Source organism: Eurosta solidaginis, chromosome 3, assembly GCF_040869045.1.
Source record: "Eurosta solidaginis isolate ZX-2024a chromosome 3, ASM4086904v1, whole genome shotgun sequence".
NCBI classification, from domain to species: Eukaryota; Metazoa; Arthropoda; class Insecta; order Diptera; family Tephritidae; genus Eurosta; species Eurosta solidaginis.
In genome coordinates this window covers 110299765-110318611 of record NC_090321.1, presented here as the reverse complement: position 1 = coordinate 110318611, position 18847 = coordinate 110299765, and the positions used below count along the sequence as shown (strand labels likewise).

Genomic DNA, 18847 nt, shown 5'->3' with positions numbered 1-18847 from the left:
CCGATTTGAACTTTAATTACTACTTGTATTTAATTAACGAGACATGCTCATATTGCTTTATACAGTTGTTTTGTTATTGATATTAGAGAAAAAATTGCAAAGTTTACAAACGGCGATGGTTAATAGGACATGTTTCTAAATTTCATTTCTTCATCAGCTAGCATTTTTGGGAGCTGAGTATTGAACTCAAAATCTTCAACATTCATACCTTATAAGAATCAGTATGACAATGATACCAATGTTAAATGGTACTAATGCTTTTAGTTTTAATATTTAAATAACAAATATATTACGTTAGTGTTGTCTATGTTTGTACGTATGTAAATCAATGTTAGTGTTGTTCTCGTTACATATATAAAGTAAATTTATATATATAAATTAATGTAATCTTTATACCATAAATTAATGTAAATATTTTTATCTTTATTGTTGTTAATAAATTAGATCACCTCTGATGATACTAGGAAGTCTAGCGAAACGTTAGGTGGAAAAATTTAAATAAATATCTTTATTTGTAATTAAGAAACGATTGGTCAAAAAAGCCTATTACCAAGAATTTAATTATGTTTTATGAAGTACAAAGATTACCTAAAGAATGACTTAAAGTGTGATATTTACTTGATATATGTATATACTATATACATATTTAAAATAAAAATGAAAGAATATTGAATTTAATTAATAATTTAATTTATTTAAATACTGCCAGGCTTAATTTTGAAACTATTTAGGAACATATCATTGCTTATGAGACTCTTAAAACTGAACGTTTTATTTGATCTCTTATCGATTTTCCTTTATTGGTAAGTTGGTTTGTTTCGCATGTCTCAATTTCTAGAATAGGGTCTTCGGAGTGATGATTTGACGGTTCATAATGTATCTTGAATTTAATGCAAATTTTATGTAATGCAGCAGAAATATTTGCAAATCTTGCCATTTTCGCAGGATGATATCTTCCTCTTTTGTCATATCCTAAAATCCTCCAGCGCCCTTTGAGAATGCCAATTGTTCTCTCAACCACCGCTAGCAAGAAGTGAAAGCGTGACTGCCAATTGCAAAATTGGAGGAACCGCTTTGGAACCGGCTTGCTTCAAATTTAACTTCTCCAGAAGGTAACTAAAAGCTTCTTTAGTTAAGCGAAATCTCTTCAAGAATTTGAAATAATTGTTTGTTACAAAGAAATAATACATAAATGATATGCTTACGCTTTGTTCGATAAGTCCAACGGGTTACTGGTTCTCTTAGACGCCTTCGGACAATCTTTAGTTGTTGTAGCGATAAGGTTGCTCCCCGAAGGCTTTGGGGAGTGTTATCGATGTGATGGTCCTTTGCCGGATACAGATCCGGTACGCTCCGGTACCACAGCACCATTAAGGTGCTAGCCCGATCATCTCGGGAACGATTTATGTGGCACATTAAACCTTCAGGCCATTTCCTCCCTCCCTCCCCACCCCCAAGTTCCATGAGGAGCTTGGGGTCGCCAGAGCCTCGCCTGTTAGTGAAACAGGATTCGCAGCGGATAGGTGAGGTTGACAGTTGGGTTTGGAGAAGCTATATATTGCGCTGGCAACCTAAAGGGTTGCGCTACACAGCCCCTTGAATCTGGTATTTTAGTCGCCTCTTACGACAAGCATACCTACCGCGGGTATATTCTGATCCCCTAACCCGCTGGGGGACGGACAATCTTTTCATCGCCTTCGCTATCACTTGAGCTCAAACCAAACAATAAAATTGGATCCATAATTATTTACTATATTTTTTGCAACCAATTTGACAGTTCAAAATCTATTGAGCTAAAAATACAATCCAACCTAATGTGGATCGTAAAAATGTCTGTGTATTGAAAATAAATTACGTTCCGTTCGCTATCGTATGTTATAATCCCATTTTGTTTATACGTCTGACGTATCACGTAATTTTCTTTCGTATGGTTGCCGATACGTGATCGTATGTTTCGATTCGACCCCAGTTTTAAACACTAAAGAAAAGTAAAGCATTATCTTTTCAAACATCATAAAAAAGGGCAGTTTTGCCCAAATTATTAAATTTCAGTGGGCGGAAATATATTATTACTATGTATTATTCCTATTTTTTATCAATAAAAATTCCAGTTCTCCCGTGTGACATTGAGCGTTGAATCCTATTTTAAACAATAAAAAAGTAAAGCATTAAGTGCAGTGTTGCATAATATACCTACAATTGAAACTTTGTGGGCGAATAATACATTAAACTAAGAATCTTTAGTTTTTTTTTATTTTATTAGGTAGACTGAATGAGTGTGAAGCATGCGCATGGGGACATTTGGTTTCTACCTACTTGCGCAAGGAACTTAGGCATATGTTTTGGAGCACTTATGAATGTAGATCTTAGGTAGGAAACTAACGAGGTTAAAAGCGATTATAACGGAAGTTCCAAAATACCCTTTGTTTTAACGCACTACCCTCATATATCATATCCACACCATCTACTACTTCTGGAAAACGTGGGAGACCGTGCGTATCTTACCCAGATGTGTCAGAATTCAGTAGAAGAAAAAAAATACAATGCTACTTAATAAATATGGATTTGAACACATCTATGATGCATATTTTCAAGGGTTACGTTCGATAGGAGAAGGAACAGAAGCTAAACTTGTGGAAACATTAAGTTTTGCTGACAGTGAAAATAAGACCTTATTCTCGAGTCTCATAGAAGACACAAGGCAGACAAAAAAGTTAACGGAGTTGAGAGTGACTTGGATTTAACGAAAGCACAATATTTGTACTTGAGAAATGTAACGAACGAACGAAAATGTTTTGGGTTTCCACCATATTACAAAGTGCAAGAAATTAAAACTACTTGCTTACCACCATCTTCAGCTATAGAAATTGCAGACACAAGTGCAAAAATAGTAAGACTTCAAGATTTATTAGATCACACTGCAGCTAGAATATGGACAATAGATTCAGTGCATAGGAATGGATTGAATAACTTACTTCTATGCAGTAAATGGGGCTGTGATGGCTCATCCGGTCAAAGCCAGTACAAACAAAAACTGCCAGAAGAGTCAGAACTAACTTCTGATGCAAACTTATTTATCACTTCTTTGGTGCCTATTAAGTTAATCAACGAGCTAACAGGTGATGTTGTTTGGCAAAATCCGGTTCAAAGGCGTTTCCGTGAAGAGCTAGGATTGATCATCGACAAACCAAGACAAGTAAGTGGTAATACTAATGACGGTAATACTGCCAGAAGATTTTTTTCACAATGCAAGCTGCTCTGCTGAAATTACAGGAGTGGATATAAATTAGATTCAACGACTGTACATAATTCTGCAAGCTCTTTCATCGGGTGTAATGATAAATGCTGAAAAATTTGGCAGTTATGCTATGGAGACTGCCAGGATCTATGTGAGCAATTATGAATGGTACCACATGCTATCTTCAGTTCACAAAATTTGGATTCATGGAGAAAGTGTCATAAAAACATTTGGCAGTACTTCCTATTGGTCAGCTTTCGGAAGATGCCCAAGAATTCCGTAATAAGAATTATAAAAAATTTCGTCTACATCATGCTAGAAAATGCTCAAGATCCGCTACAAACGAGGACGTATTTCATACTCTTCTTTATACTTCAGGTCCTTAAATTAGAAAACTGTATAGTAAAAACGTGAAGCTATTCAGCCCAATTCTAAACGAAAATTCCGTGCGAGTTTTTTCCCTTCTCCCATTCCTCGTATTCTAAATAAAAATTCCTTGTGAGTTTTTTCACTTCTCCCTTTCTTCCTATTCTGAACAATGTTCGAAAAAGCGGAAACCGGTTATGGGAGAGAAGTAGGTATTATGAATGTGAGGGAGAGGGAGATTTCTTTGCCATTTCACTAGTTAAATTAAAAGGAAATGCATCAAAATAGTTAAAGGAAATTGGTTATTTTAAGAAAGAACACTTATTTGTACAAATTTGTGCTAAAATATGTATTTACATTCTACCACAATATTCTCACTGTTATTACAACAACAACTACAACCACAATATTCTTTATTTTAAGTCGAAAAGTAATCATAAGCAACGGTAGAGCTCTTGGTATACATATTTGATGCAGCCATCCAGAAATTGCGCAAGGATTTTTTAATAAGGCTTAAGTAGATTTTGGCATATGACGAAGGACGAATTCAACTCAACTTGGCCGCCAGAAAATTGCTTTGCTGAATGAAAGCAGGCAACTCCGGCAGATTTGTGTTATGCGGCCGTCTTCTTCTTATGTTCCGCTGTTGATGTTGCTGTGGCACCAATTCATTACTCATTTCAGTGGATACCACATGAAATGCTATAAATACTGTGCATTGTTTATATTTTATTTCTTAATTTCCAACAAATTTGCAACAATAATTAAACTTTTAAATTTTTTAAACAAAAGAAGAAATGTGCAACGAAATTTCAATTGAGAAAACAGCTGACTTCGAAAATTCGAAATTCCTATTCCCCAATTATTGTTCTCCCTAGGAGAATAATCTCTGGTTTTAGCCTGTCAATCGGAATAGTTTTGATTGCATTATCAATTTCAATTTTAAAGTACGTCTTGTTTTTTTCAAGTACCTTGTATGCACCTTCATACGGTTGTTGTAAAGAACGCTTATTTATTAAACGAACAAAAACAAATTTTCATGTTTGCAAATCTCTCGGAACGTAAATACCAACATTGGGTTTGTGATGATTTAAACTTGAATGAACATTTCCAAATTTTTCACGTAATTTACACAAAATTTCATTTGGCGATGAATTTTTAAATGTTGGAACAATAAGCTCACCGGGCAACCGTAAATTTTGTCCAAGAACCATTTCAGCCGGTGTAGCCGAAATATCTTCTTTAAATGTTGATCGCAAGCCTAACAGTATTAGAGGTAGCTCTCCATACCAATCTCTGGTTCCATTTGTAACCATTAAAGAAGATTTCAATTCCCTATAAAATCGCTCTACAATACCATTCGCTTGAGGATGATAAGCTGACGTTGTAATTTTATGGCTGCCTAATAACTTTGTTAATTCTGTAAAAATGTTTAAGTAAATTGAGCACCCTGATCAGTAGTTATTTTTAGATGTACACCAAACCGAGGTAAAAATTTATTTGCAATTGCTTCTGCAGAAATTTCCCTTAATACGTATGCTTCTGGCCAACGTGTCAACCTACCGATATTAGTTAAAATATAGCGATGTCCCTTTGCAATTGGTAAAGGTCCTACAATATCTAAATGAATATCCCCGAATCTCTTGTTCTGTATTGAAATTTTACGAACTGGTGACATCGTATATCGATAAACTTTAGATTTCTGACAACTAACACCGCGTTACGCACATTCTGTTGTATGAACCAAATATAATTTTTCGGAAAGGGGAGAAACAATAAAAATACACGTGTATCGGCGTCAGAATTTTTTTTATGTATAAAGTGTAAAGCTCGTAGTGTCCGTTTGCCCGCCTGTGTGAAAGATTTTGGATCAATTTTTAACCCTTTTTCCGTGATCCAATCACATTTTTGCAGGCAGACTCGTGGAAATGTCTGTATCACGTAAAATTTTTTAAAAAATAGAGTTTTATCAATTCTCAGATTTTCCTGATTTTTTTTTTTTCAATTCGATGTTTGAATTGGTTTCCCTCATATTTCAGAGGAGTGGCGACTTTTCACCGGTTGAATTAGTTTTTATCTGTAATCGAGCGTTTTTTAAAAATATTTAGTCAATAATGCCTGCCGTTGCAAAATTTTAAGTTCATCCAGTAAACATTTGAAGTCAAAAAAGAGTCGGAAAAAATATCTAAATTGGAGCGTTTACGGTCGGAATGAGCTCATTTGGGAGGCCGAAACTATTGTATTTCCCTTCTTGCAATGGTCGTCCTATATGAGCCTAAATAAGAGTCCGACATGAATCTTAAAACGCTTTTAAACTACTGGAACTCTCTGGCACCATTTTTAACTCTAATAAACTCTGATTATCTGACACCTATATGGCCTATTTATTAGGCATTGCCAGCGCTTATTGGGGGTATATATAGCTCGACACACCAGGACAGAGTGCGGCAGCTTTGCGGTCACATTAAAAATTGTAATGGTCACTTTTCATCAAAGCAAGTATGGTATAGTATCGCCTTCATTTCGCAACAAAAAAAAGTTGCATGCGATTAAATTGAACATCCGGTCGGCCTATGGTGCTGAATTAAGAACAGCCAGCGAGCGAAAGCTCAACTTTGCTGAACCTAGGAAAGAATAGAAGCAAATGTCAAAATTGGAAGCCAAAAATCAGAAAACCGGAAGGTATAAATGGGCTCACGCGGCTACAGTTAGCCTCTCTTTTTGGAAAATGTCTCTACCAAGTGAACAAGTGAGTTATTGATATATCCCGTCAGTTATCGCGAAATTGTGAACGCAATCATAGCAGCAAAAAATAAAGTATATAGTGGTCTTAAACGGAAGACGAATCAGTGACCTCCTATTTCCGCGATATATCCAGAAAAATAGGAGCACCACGTGCTGGAATGATAGCTCTGGGCGGAGTAAAAACTCCTTCAACCACTCATCAGCATTTCCAATTGCACGTATTTAAATAGCTACGGCACTATCATTACAACAACCACACCTGTTAACAGGATTCCTGGCTAGAGACCGCTTCACCAAATCGTCAATTTTGCACATTGGTACAGGTGTGAAGCCATTTATTTAGGAGCTAGTTCATATGGAATCCATGCATATGATTCCATGTAACCATACATCACATAAGGTTTGGTAAGAGGAAAATAGTACAAAGAGATTCCTGCTTGGAGTAATGACTCCCCTACAGGCGCATTAGATCCTCAAGGATCATCCTTCATCCTAACGTGTATCGCCTCATAAAGTGCATACCAGGCGCGCATAAGTAATACAGCTAGCCGCAATTGGGTTGACAAAAGGACAAAAGTCCGAAATAAAAAAGTCCAAAATCTTGGATTACATAGTGTAGTAAAACTAGTTACGGCTGGTAAAAAAAAAAATATATATGCAGTAGCCAGTTTACAATCTTTCAAAATAAAAATATGTTAAAAGGAAAAAAAAATAAATTTAGTTTGTTAATTAAAATATGTATAGCATGAAGCTAAAGTTATATGTTAAAGCTACATCATTTTAAAGAAATAAGTTCACACAAAGAAGAAAAAAAAAATTATTATATACCTATAGTTGCAATGCAATGTTAAGATGTGAAATTAGAGACAGGAGAGTAGGACGATTGTGGCTGTGTTAGGTTTTTTTTCGGCTCTTTTTTTGGAACAGTGACTCCATAACCACTACCTATGTTGAAAGCCAAAAGAAGTGCAAATTCAAAAATTCAATCTTAAAGTTTCGAGAAAGAAAATTCAGTTTTTTTTGAACCGGCTAACGTTGCATTGCATTTTGCCAAAGTAATGACGTCACAGTTATCAAAACCAGAATTTTAGCTACACGAAAATTAAAACAACACCAACTAAATTACCGCTCCAGCATATTCGACGCTGAAAGGCCTTTCAACGGGAGATATCATGGACAACCATATTTACATACACACGTCATATGCATGTAAGTAAATTTTACCTTTTTGCCTATTTTCTTTGATTGATTTTTGTTGCGGATTGACATAGTTATGTACATAGATCTTTAGTAAATGGTATACCTAAAATGTTGAAGGTATAAGCATATACATTTGCACGTACGTATGTAAGTCAGTACAACGTATTCTGATACCTAGCTACATAATTCTGTCAACCTAATAACGCTCACACGGGTTACCTTGAGGTTACATGGAGTGTTTTGTTAAGTCTAAAGCCACAAGGGTAATCAGCCCAGTTCCTTTGATTAAAGCTACGAGATCGATCCCTACCACAACAGTCGTTAGCTTCCGTTTCTGATTTCCGAGTAAAAGGGGGTGGAAATAACTTTTAACTTCAACTAAAATCTTGTTAATAAGTGTTAAAAATGTTAACAAATAAAACTAATTAATATAGGTCTTAAATTTGGTTAGCATACCACACAACCCCTAAAATGATACCTTTCATGTAAATAATATTGTTAATCTATATCTAAGCCAAGTTTTACTCTTTACAAGCAAGAATAATTAACATCAGGATTTATCCAAATCTAATGAAAATTGAACGATATGTTTAGAATAGCTTATCACCCTAGTTTAAGATTTTTCCTTTAATGAATAAAATTGTAAAGTCAGTTTATAACGTACTTATAATGTGTTAAGTTTTTGGAGTTTTCCTGAAGGCATATGGTGATATAAAGAGGTAAGGAAGTTCATTTAGAGGGGATCTTCACCATCAAGTTGTATCGAGGATCATGGTTGGGAAAGGGTTAAGAAGGCGATTGTCGAACATCATCTTGGACATCGCATACCAATCCGCACGATTAACGTTCAATGGGTTCGTTTTTTTTGTTTTCGATTTTTTCATGCGGCCCTACATCTTTGTGGTTTAAATCATTTAGCTCTGTTAGGAATCCTAATAAATTTAAAGTTTATGTTAACGCAGTAGAGGCAAGGCAAAACCCACCCCACGCCGCAAGAGCTAAGGCAACAGTGGATTCCGCCCGCCGCGACCCTTCTACTGCCATTAGGTAACTATCGGTTCCTACTCTCACCACCCAGGAACCACTGGGTGACCACCTACCATTGTAAGCGGTCATACCCAGTCACCTAATAATCACCACCGTCAATGATACCTCACGGTAAGTTGACGGCTACATAAATTTTTGGCGCCCAACGTGTGAGGCCAGCTAACGGATTGGTGAAAACAGGATAGAATAGAAAAGTTCCAAGTATATTCGTCATCGTTAGTGGTCGCACAATTTTAGTTTGTATTTAGAGAAAGATTTTTATTTGGGATTAGTTGCATCCCTGCTGATGAAGCTACGATCAGTTTAGGTCTACTTCCGCAGGAAGGAAACGGGAGAGCTTAGCTAGTCAAGCTGCCTACGATGCTGGTTATTTGGCTCGGATACCAAGCCGAGAAGCAGGGTTGGCTATACTAAGACTCCATCGAATCCCAAGTTAAATAGCATTTATCATCCATTATCCCTGGAATTCCACTTACACAGATAAAGCTACTCTGTGTTAGTTAAATTAAAATTCGTTAGTTACAACTGGTGAATATTGCTGCAAACATTTACAGAATATTGCGTATTCGGCTCAGTACGGATACGAGTACTGAATGTTCAGGCAACCGAATATTGCTTGCAAAACTTGAGGAGTTATTGTTTAGCTAGATTTGAAACAGATTGCTGGAAACCTTACTTGTCCGATTTACGAAAAAGTTGTTGTCTGGAACATGGTCGTATGCAGCAGTAGCATACCCATGCCGAATAATTTGAGTCCGAGAGCTGTAGTTCAATAACTTAGCATCGTTTATTTTCTTCTGTTAACTCAACAAACATAACTAGTAATTTTGTTAATGGTGTTATTGATTGGTTTACTTACCTCTTTTATGCCATCAGCCTATGCCAAAACCAGGAAAACACATTTTTTGATAATGCCCTTACAGCACAGTCCTCCATCAGGTGCAGTTACTGATAACCAATGCGCCTTATGTAAACAAGAAATAAATAATACCCATCCTTGCTATTTGCTAGTTTGCAAGCACGTCTTTCACAAACCTTGTCTTGAAAGTTGGTTAGCAGAGAATAGTCATTGCTTTCTTTGTAACCAGATAATTACCCAATCCGACCTTAAAGTAGTAGTTGGCAATTGCTCACCTGGAGGTAAACCAAAGTCCACCAATACTGGTGAAGTTGAACGAGCCGTAACTCGAAATCTTGCTAAGACCTTAAAACAAACTCAAGCCCCAAATTCTATTGAAACACAAGAGATGCGTGGTACAAATGCAAGTGCCGCAGCTTCTTCTGCACTAGATGCTAGTCATAGCACCAATCAGACTGAAGCTCCTCCTAGAAACCAAGGTACTCGAAGACGAGGTAGGCCCAATCGGAATCGTAATTCCCGACAAGGCAACGAGTTCGACTACACAATTATACAGGAAATGATAGAGCAAACCGTTACTAGGGTAATAACATCTTTGAATGTGAGCACGCCTCAGAATGCTCAGCCCAGTTCTAGCCCAACAAGTAATCCAGTTTTGCCCATAACTAGTTCTCATACCTCTGCTTCGACAGCATCGTCCACACTTATCAGGAAAACAGCTGACATAATGCAAAAGTGGAATTTACACTTTGATGGATCACCTGAAGGTTTAGGAGTAGAAGAGTTTATATATCGGGTGAAATCTCTAACAGACGAAACCCTAGATAGTGACTTCACTGCCATGTGCAAGCACATGCATATATTGTTTGCTGGGAAAGCCAGAGATTGGTACTGGAGGTACCATAAGCAGGTGAATCGTATAGTTTGGTCAGATATTTGCGCTTCTCTTCGACAACAATATAGAGATTATCGCTCTGCTTTTATGAGTAAGGAGATGATTAGGTCCCGTAAACAAAAGCCTGGAGAATCATTCTCATCTTTTTATGATGCAGTGGCTGCACTTATAGACAAATCCAGCGTTCAAATGGATGAAGAAGAGGTAATGGAGATTTTGAAAAATAATTTACTCCCTGAAACACGGGAAAAGTTATTGTACCAGCCGGTATACTCCGTTGGACACCTACGTCGTTTGGTGCAAATGAGCGAAAACTTAACGAAGGAGCTCAGCTGTCATGCCGACAGTGTAATCAAACAAAAACCCATAGTTACTCGTCGTCAAATTCATGCCGTTGAGGAAGCTTGTTCGGAGTTAAAAGAAGACGTAGCGATTGAAGGAGAATTAGCCGCCATTCGCAGTACCCATTCAAAAGTCAAAAGCTGGAATTGCGCAGAGTTAGGTCACATAAGATTGTTTGGCGGAACGTCGCATTTTTTGCTACGGTTGTGGCACTCCTAATGTCTACAAGCCACAATGTCCCTCTTGTCTTCGAAAGGCTTCGGAAAACCGACAAACGGGTACATCCAATACTAGCCGGATGGGCCCGAGAGCGTGAATAAGCCAATTCTGGCGAAAGAAAATAATTTCAACAAATCTTTCGTAGATCCAGTTCCTCTTCATCGACAATCGTATGAAGAGAGGCTTAAAAACTATCTAGAAGTTAAGAATCGTCTGTTTAAGGACCTCTCCCCTAATGCAAGTAAGCGTACGTTGCGCTTACGGAAGTTTTTTGAAAACGTTAAGAAAGACCAAAAATTATTAGTTTCGACCATTTTCAGTAATCAGCATGATATGCGAAGTTATGCCGAAGTTTCGTTTTTAACATATAAAGAACTTGGTCTTTTAGACACTGGAGCAAATATAAGCGGCATTGGTTCAAACCTTGCGAAAGTAGATTTTTCAAATATCCCCGAATTCAGGCCTATAAAATCGGAAGCGAAAACTGCCGATGGTGAAAAACAGCAAATTATAGGTGTACTTAATGTAATTATGACCTATAAGTCTGTCAAGATGCCAATGAAACTTTACGTTATACCGTCCATAAAACAGAAACTTATTTTAGGCCATGATTTTTGGAGAACCTTTGCCCTTGCACCTAACATAATAAGTTCCCTGAACTTGCATATAGATTCCAAAACAGAAGAAGACCCAAATCTGCATCCGTTGAATCAGCCAGAAATTCAGCAGCTAGAAGTAGTTAAAAACATGTTTCCAAACGCAGCTAAAGGATTAGGCCGTACCACCTTAATTCAACATCATATCGATGTAGGAAACGCAAAGCCAGTAAAACAGCGTTTCTATCCCGTTAGTCCAGCGGTAGAAAAGTTGCTCTATAATGAAATCGACCGAATGCTCGAGCTGGATGTAATTGAACCATCCGTAAGTGCTTGGAGTTCCCCCATGCGTCTCGTAATTAAGCCTAATAAGGTTCGACTCTGTTTAGACGCTCGTAAGCTTAACGACGTTACCACAAAAGATGCCTATCCTTTACCTAGCATTGGTGGAATATTTTCAAGACTACCGCAAGATAATATAATTACCAAACTTGATCTGAAAGATGCATATTGGCAAATTGAGCTTAGTCCTGAGTCAAAACCGTTGACTGCGTTTACAGTCCCAGGGCGACCGCTTTACCAGTTTAAGGTCATGCCGTTCGGCTTATGTAATGCGCCGTCTACAATGGATGAAATAATTCCACCAGATCTTCGACATTGCGTCTTTGGTTACCTCGACGACTTGTGCATTGTATCGGAAGACTTTTCGTCATACATTGCGGTACTAGTTCGTTTGGCAGAACAATTTCGTAAAGCAAATTTGACTCTTAACATAGCTAAAAGCCAATTCTGTGACACAAGCATCAACTACCTAGGTTATATCATTGGTAGTGGGGGTATTCGTACTGATCCCGATAAAGTGTCATGTATTGTAAACTGGCCCACACCTAAAAACTTGAAGCAAGTTCGAGGCTTCCTTGGAGTTTGTGGATGGTACCGTCGGTTCATACACAACTTCGCCGACCTTACGTATCCTATCACGGAAACATTGTCCACAAAGAAGAAGTTTTTATGGACATCAGAAGCTCAACAGGCGATGGACCAATTAAAGACAATATTGACGACGGCCCCGGTCTTAACCAATCCGGATTTTGACAAGAAATTTTACTTGCATTGTGATGCCAGTAACTTTGGCATTGGCGCAATTTTAGTTCAGTTGTCTGATGACAATGTAGAACAGCCGATAGCTTTTATGTCCAAAAAGTTGAATCGGGCTCAACGCAATTATAGCGTTACCGAACGTGAATGCTTAGCCGTTATATTAGCTGTTGAGAAATTTCGCTGCTACTTGGAGCTCCAAGAGTTCGAAGTCGTAACGGACCATTCTAGTCTTTTATGGCTAATGCGTCAGCAAAACGTATCAGACAGACTTGCTCGCTGGATATTTCGCTTACAACAATTTAAGTTTTCTATATCTCATCGGAAGGGAAAAGACCACATCGTTCCCGATGCGTTGTCAAGATTATGTGAAAATGAAACGATAGAAAAACTACGTCGCTATCTCTACTGGCCTGGTCTTGCTAAAGATGTACGCGAGTACATTCGGCAGTGTGAAATTTGCAAGGAGTCTAAAGCTCCCAACTTCACATTACGTCCGCCTATGGGCGCTCACAGCCCAACTTGTCGACCTTTTCAAAGGCTCTATATTGACCTGTTAGGACCGTATCCGAGAAGCAAAAGTGGCCACATAGGGCTGCTGATTGTGTTAGACCACTTCAGTAAGTTTCATTGGCTTCAACCGCTAAAGAAATTTACATCTGTAGCGATACAAAAATTCCTTCTCGAAAATATCTTTCACAGTTTTGGAGTTCCGGAAACCATTGTAAGCGATAATGGAACTCAATTTAAGGCAAGAGAATTTAAAGCATTCCTTATGGAATTAGGCATTAATCAAATGTTCACTGCCTTATATTCGCCTCAGAGCAATGCGGCTGAGCGCGTAAATCGCTCGTTGCTAGCAGCTATTCGCTCATATTTGAAGAAGGACCAAACAGAATGGGACTTGCATCTTTCAAGCATATCCTGTTCATTGAGATCTGCCCTTCATCAATCCTTAGAATGTTCCCCTTATAGAGCGTTATTTGGGTTGGATATGATAACACATGGATCCGACTATAAACTGCTTAAGGAGTTATCCTTGCTTGAAGAGCCAATATCTCCTATCTCCAGAACAGATAATTTGGCGTTATTGCGTAAAGATATCCAAGATAATATACGCAAGGCCTATAATCGGAATGTCAAGCAATACAATTTACGTTCAAAACCAGTCTCGTTTAAAGAAGGTCAAGAAGTTTACCGTCGCAACTTTGCGCTCAGTAAATTTACAGACATATACAATGCCAAGTTAGGTTCGCAGTTCATCAAGTGTAGAATTCGAAAAAAACTAGGAAATTGTTATTATCAGCTAGAAGACCTACAGGGAAAAGAGATAGGAACTTACCATGCCAAAGATATTCGAAGCTAAATTCCCACTAATACTCCGTACTAACAGAGTCGTATTATTGGGTTTTGTAATGGTCACTTTTCATCAAAGCAAGTATGGTACCTTTATCGCCTTCATTTCGCAACAAAAAAAGTTGCATGCGATAAAATTGAACATCCGGTCGGCCTAAGGTGCTGAATTAAGAACAGCCAGCGAGCGAAAGCTCAACTTTGCTGAACCTAAGAAAGAATAGAAGCAAATGTCAAAATTGGAAGCCAAAAATCAGAAACCCGGAAGGTATAAAAGGGCTCACGCGGCTACAGTTAGCCTCTCTTTTTGGAAAATGTCTCTACCAAGTGAACAAGTGAGTTATTGATATATCCCGTCAGTTATCGCGAAATTGTGAACGCAATCATAGCAGCAAAAAAGAAAGTATATAGTGGTCTTAAACCGAATACGAATCAGTGACCTCCTATTTCCGCGATATATCCAGAAAAATAGGAGCACCACGTGCTGCAATGATAGCTCTGGGCGGAGTAAAAACTCCTTCAACCACTCATCAGCATTTCCAATTGCACGTATTTAAATAGCTACGGCACTATCATTACAACAACCACACTTGTTAACAGGATTCCTGGCTAGAGGCCGCTTCACCAAATCGTCAATTTTGCACATTGGTACAGGTGTGAAGCAATGTACTCAGGAGCTAATTCATATGGAATCCATGCATATGATTCCATGTAACCATACATCACATAAGGTTTGGTAAGAGGAAAATAGTACAAAGAGATTCCTGCTTGGAGTAATGACTCCCCTACAGGCGCATTAGATCCTCAGGGATCACCCTTCATCCTAACGTGTATCGCCTCATAAAGTGCATACCAGGCGCGCACAAGTAATACAGCTAGCCGCAATTGGGTTGACAAAAGGACAAAAGTCCGAAATACAAAAGTCCAAAATCTTGGATTACATAGTGTAGTTAAACTAGTTAGGACTGGTAAAAAAAAAATATATGCAGTAGCCAGTTTACAATCTTTCAAAAGAAATATATGTTCAAAGGAAAAAAAAAAATAAATTTAGTTTGTTAATTAAAATATGTATAGCATGAAGCTAAAGTTATATGTTAAAGTTACATCATTTTAAAGAAATAAGTTCACACAAAGAAGAAAAAAAAAATTATTATATATCTATAGTTGCAATGCAATGTTAAGATGTGAAATTAGAGACAGGAGAGTAGGACGATTGTGGTTGTGTTAGGTTTTTTTTTCGGCTCTTTTTTTGGAACACTGACTCCATAACCACTACCTATGTTGAAAGCCAAAAGAAGTGCAAATTCAAAAATTCAATCTTAAAGTTTCGAGAAAGAAAATTCAGTTTTTTTTGAACCGGCTAACGTTGCATTGCATTTTGCCAAAGTAATGACGTCACAGTTATCAAAACCAGAATTTTAGCTACACGAAAATTAAAACAACACCAACTAAATTACCGCTCCAGCATATTCGACGCTGAAAGGCCTTTCAACGGGAGATATCATGGACAACCATATTTACATACACACGTCATATGCATGTAAGTAAATTACCTTTTTGCCTATTTTCTTTGATTGATTTTTGTTGCGGATTGACATAGTTATGTACATAGATCTTTAGTAAATGGTATACCTAAAATGTTGAAGGTATAAGCATATACATTTGCACGTACGTATGTAAGTCAGTACAGCGTATTCTGATACCTAGCTACATAATTCTGTCAACCTAATAACGCTCACACGGGTTACCTTGAGGTTACATGGAGTGTTTTGTTAAGTCTAAAGCCACAAGGGTAATCAGCCTAGTTCCTTTGATTAAAGCTACGAGATCGATCCCTACCACAACAGTCGTTAGCTTCCGTTTCTGATTTCCGAGTAAAAGGGGGTGGAAATAACTTTTAACTTCAACTAAAATCTTGTTAATAAGTGTTAAAAATGTTAACAAATAAAACTAATTAATATAGGTCTTAAATTTGGTTAGCATACTACACAACCCCAAAAATGATACCTTTCATGTAAATAATATTGTTAATCTATATCTAAGCCAAGTTTTACTCTTTACAAGCAAGAATAATTAACATCAGGATTTATCCAAATCTAATGAAAATTGAACGATATGTTTAGAATAGCTTATCACCCTAGTTTAAGATTTTTCCTTTAATGAATAAAATTGTAAAGTCAGTTTATAACGTACTTATAATGTGTTAAGTTTTTGGAGTTTTCCTGAAGGCATATGGTGATATAAAGAGGTAAGGAAGTTCATTTAGAGGGGATCTTCACCATCAAGTTGTATCGAGGATCATGGTTGGGAAAGGGTTAAGAAGGCGATTGTCGAACATCATCTTGGACATCGCATACCAATCCGCACGATTAACGTTCAATGGGTTCGTTTTTTTTGTTTTTGATTATTTCATGCGGCCCTACTTCTTTGTGGTTTAAATCATTTAGTTCTGTTAGGAATCCTAATAAATTTAAAGTTTATGTGAACGCAGTAGAGGCAAGGCAAAACCGACCCCACGCCGCAAGATCTAAGGCAACAGAGGATTCCGCCCGCCGCGACCCTTCTACTGCCATTAGGTAACTATCGGTTCCTACTCTCACCACCCAGGAACCACTGGGTGACCACCTACCATTGTAAGCGGTAATACCCAGTCACCTAATAATCACCACCGTCAATGATACCTCACGGTAAGTTGACGGCTACATTTCCATGAGTGGAAAAACGTCGATGTTTATACAAAAAAAGAATAGCAAGGGTAACAATTATGTACAAATGTAATTCATTTTGTATGAGTTAAGCGGAGATTGCCTCATTGCTTTAAATGTATGAAAACATTTATTTGAAGCAATTTTTAATTTATAATTTATTTAATAGTTTGGGAAAAATTTAAACAACGTGACATCAGGACGGACAAGGCGACAGCTTTTTCGATTATACCTTGTAAATCTCTTCAAAGTCTTTTCTCCCGGGAGTGGGATTTGAACCCGCACTCCTACTATGGCTGAAGTGTTACAAACGCAGTTCTGGAGTTCAATATGGGTCCGAGATACGTGGAAAATATCAGCCTCAAAAATGCTATCACCTAAAAGTCTTTTATGACTCAAATTTGATGAAATTATGAACAAACGAAAAATATTAAAAACAGTAAACTAGGCAGCTGCGCAATAAAAACTCAGAAATTTTTCTGCGAGAATTTTTTTTAAATAAATAATTAATTCAACTAATACCTCTTTCATATCTATCTTATCCTCATGGCAGTTTTATCACAACAATTTTATCCCCTATGTTTTCCGCTTCGGATATGTGTAAAAAATTCTTCCTAAAAGCCCTGAAGTAGTGTCATTAAAGAAATCAAAATTAGCAGTATATGAGGCCAATAAGGCGCATATATGATATCGGAAGGAGGCCTGTATAAGACTTATGTTAGAGGCTCCTAATGTTCATAACGAGTGCAAACAATCCAAAGTTTGGACTCCTTTCGGACTAATTGTTTCCTCCGAGTGTTTACTGGATTGTTTGTTTAAAATCAAAACGAAAATTTGTCAATTTCAAATGACGTATAAATTTAATTGCTGAATTATAATTCCAAGCAGCCTCGATACAAATGATTTTTAAATACCCAAAAATAGATACAATATTCCGGGTATTTTCCTGATATTTACCCATAAAAATGATAAATACCCGGTACAATTACAACTTTAAATTTTGTTAGGAAACTGGATCGTGAGGGCGAGTCGATAGCAAGTGTCCGCAAATTTTTTCCGAAATTGAGCGGCGCAAGGTTCATGCAGGTATTTTTTTAAGAAGGCATTCAGTAACTTTATTTTTTTTAATGATGTGTATGATTTAAGGTATTTTCAATAGTCCGCAGATAAAAAAATAGTTTCAAGTTATGAATTTTCAATAAAATTGAATGCTATCGAACAACCTGCATGGAAAGGCACAGTTTCCGTTATTGAGCAGTTTTTGCAACAAACGAGCTGCCAATTATAAAAATATTGTTGCAGAAATGATTTCGGCATATGGCGAAATGGGCATATTAATGTCGCTAAAGATCCATTTCCTTCACAATCATTTAGATTTTCCCCTGATGATTTATGAGCTTGTAGCGATGAGCATGGCGAAAGGTTCCGCCAGGACATTCTGTTTTTTAATGACCTGAAACCGTTACAAAAAACCGATAACCATTTAAAAAAACAATCAGGAAAATCTGAGAATTGATAAACATTTTTTTTTTTAATGTGACGTGATACAGACATTTCCACAAGTCTACCTGCAAAAATTCAGCTCGATTGGATCACGGAAAAGGGTAAAAATCGATCCAAAGCCTTTCACACAGGCGGACACACGAATACTACGAGCTTTATACTTTATACATAAAATAAAAATCTGACGTGCACATGAAAATCGCCGATACACGTGTATTTTTATTTTTTCTCCCCTTTCCCAAAAAGTATATTTGGTTCATAGGACAGAACTAAAGCTAGTTTTTGTAACGCAGTGTAATACATTCATTGGACCATCTATTAATTTCTTCATTCATGTTTGGCTAAAAATATTTTTTTATAATGAGACGGCGAGTAGCTTTGGTACCTGGATGCACCATCCCATGTAACTTGTCAAATACTGTTTTGCGTAAATTATTTGGAACCAACGGTCTAGGACAATCTCCGGATCATTCACACCATATATTGAAATTTAAAACAGGAATTTTAACTAATTTTAAATTTTGAAATGATTGTTGAGATAAAAGATTGTTTATTTCATCATCTTGTTGCTGTTCCTTTTCAAAAATTTTAAAATTAAGTTCTGAATTTTGAATTGTCTCTATTTCCAATGCCCTAGATAAAGTATCCAGTAATATGCTGAATATCACTTGTAAATTGTGC

General features: G+C 37.1%; 1 protein-coding gene across 1 annotated transcript in view; it reads right to left on the bottom strand.

The window, feature by feature from the left end:
- Positions 1-18847, bottom strand: part of Phm (Peptidylglycine-alpha-hydroxylating monooxygenase) — a 316703-nt gene that overhangs the window by 196184 nt on the left and 101672 nt on the right. The gene's annotated exons all lie outside the window — the stretch shown is intronic.